The 2,500-nt window shown below is 34.6% G+C and overlaps 1 protein-coding gene across 3 annotated transcripts in view; it reads left to right on the top strand.

The window, feature by feature from the left end:
* The first annotated feature begins 2,468 nt into the window (after window positions 1–2,468).
* Window positions 2,469–2,500, top strand: part of LOC122262589 (syntaxin-like domain-containing protein decima) — a 694,252-nt gene continuing 694,220 nt past the window's right edge. For all 3 annotated transcript variants that reach the window (XM_086544179.1, XM_086544177.1, XM_086544178.1), the window contains exon 1: window positions 2,469–2,500. This exon is cut by the window's right edge and continues 729 nt beyond it. The gene's annotated coding sequence lies outside the window, so the exon portion shown is untranslated.

Raw genomic sequence — 2,500 nt, 5'->3', positions numbered from 1 at the left:
TATATATATATATATATATATATATATATATATATATGTATATATATATATATATATATATATATATATATATATATATATATATACATATATACATATAGATAGATAGATAGATAGAAAGGGCTTCCCCTCCAAACAGCCGCTACAGTAGCTTACTATATATAACTGTTATCATTATTACCATTATTGCTATCATTGTCATTATCAATATCCTTATTATCATCATTATCATCATCATCATTATTACCCTTACCATTATTATTATTATCATTATCATGATTTTTATCACCATCATTATCGTTAATATCATAAATAATAGTGCCGTTATTATCATTATCATTACTTATTATTTTCATTATCATCGAGAAATTCGTTGCAAAAGTTTTCTATGACTACTTTCAGGAGTACGTATATATTACTAATTTATGTATGGATTTATGAAAAAAAATGTTTTTTGACGAAAAAGGGGGAAAAATTGAAAGGTGACTTCGGCAGTTTCTAAAAATTCGGTGAATATATTCATTTTCGGGGAGGTGTGTATGTGTGTGTGTGTGTGTGGGGGGGGGGGTTTATAATCAGAGACTTTCAATGCAAATTAGTTTTTTTTTTTGGTGAATTTGACTTTTGGAGGACAATTATTTGTTGAAAAAATAGAATAAAAAATAAAAATCACACAAAAAAAAAAATCGTTAATATACATACTAAATACTTATATTACAGACAAGTTTGATATAAAAACGAAGCCATTTCTATAAATGGATAATATCTCTGTCCAAATCGGGCACTTTCCACGACAGGTGACAAATAAAAGTGACAAATAAAAATAAAAAGCTCAGTATTTCACAGACTGCAATTGCAAAAATGATTATCGAATGTAAAATCATGGTAATCTGTGTTGGATGTAAAAATAGTGCATAGTATTTAACACAGAAATAAATACGCGAGGAATTTGTCATCATAGCAATATTGATAATGATTATGAAAGTAATGATAATGATAATGATGAGATTATAATAGTAATGATGATATTGATTATAACAATAACAAGGATAATTATAATATCAATTAGAATAATGATAATACTAATAGTAATAATGATAATCATTCATGATGATGAAGATGATGATAATGAAGATGATGGTGATGATGAAGATGATGATGATGATAATGATGAAGATGAAGATGATGATGATGAAGATGATGATGAGGAAGATGATGACGGTGATGATGATGATGATTATGATGATGATGAAGATGAAGATAAAGTGAAGATGAAGATGAAGATGAAGATGAAGATGAAGACGAAGATGAAGATGAAGATGAAGAAGATGATGATGATGATGATGATGACGATGAAGATGAAGATGAAGATGAAGATGAAGACGAAGATGAAGATGAAGATGAAGAAGATGATGATGATGATGATGATGACGATGAAGATGAAGATGAAGATGAAGATGAAGATGAAGATGAAGATGAAGATGAAGATGAAGATGATGATGAAGATGATGATGATGATGATGATGTTGATGAAGATGAAGATGAAGATGAAGATGAAGATGAAGATGAAGATGAAGATGAAGATGAAGATGAAGATGAAGATGATGATGATGATGATGATGATGAAGATGATGATGATGAAGATCATGATGAAGAAGATGATGATGATGAAGATGACGATGAATATGAAGATGAAGATGAAGATGAAGATGAAGATGATGATGAAGATGGTGATGTTGTTGAAGATGAAGATGAAGATGAAGATGAAAATGAAGATGAAGATGATGATGATAAAGATGATGATGAAGATGATGATGTTGTTGAAGATGAAGATGATGATAATGAAGATGAAGATGAAGATGAAGATGAAGATGAAGATGAAAATGATGATGACGATGAAGATGAAGATGAAGATGACGAAGAAGAAGAAGATGAAGATGAAGATGAAGATGAAGATGATGATGATGAAGATGAAGATGATGAAGATGAAGATGAAGATGATGTTGATGATGATGATTATGATGATGATGAGGTGGTGGAGGATGAGGATGAAAATGAGGGGGAGGAGGAGGAAGAGGAGGAGGAAAGGAGGAGGAGAAGGAGGGGGTGGAGGAAGAGAAGGAGGAGGAGGAGGAGGGGGAGGATAAGGAGAAGGAAGAGGAGGAAAAAGAGGAAGAGGAGGAAGAGGAGGAAGATGAGGAAGAGGAAGAAGAGGAGGAGGAGTAGGAGGAGGAGGAGGAGGAGGAGGAGGAGGAAGAAGAAGAAGAGGAAGAAGAGTAGGAGTAGGAGGATGAGGATGAGGAAGAGGAAGAAAAAGAAGAGGATGAGAAGAAGAAGAAGAGGACGAGGACGAGGAGGAGGAGGAGGAAGAAGAGGAGGAGGAGGAGGAGGGAGCAGAGGACAGGCCGGCCGGGTAGCCTGGGGATGGCGGTGGCGGCGAGCCGTTCCCCGCGCCAGTATGAGAGGAAGTCTGTGTCGCGAGCAGGTCAGGCAACGCGCG

Source organism: Penaeus japonicus, unplaced genomic scaffold (assembly GCF_977035675.1).
Source record: "Penaeus japonicus unplaced genomic scaffold, GWHDUDI00000001_assembly GWHDUDI00000014, whole genome shotgun sequence".
NCBI classification, from domain to species: domain Eukaryota; kingdom Metazoa; phylum Arthropoda; class Malacostraca; order Decapoda; family Penaeidae; genus Penaeus; species Penaeus japonicus.
Note: the sequence above shows the minus strand (reverse complement) of the source record. Positions and strands in the feature narration are given on the sequence as shown.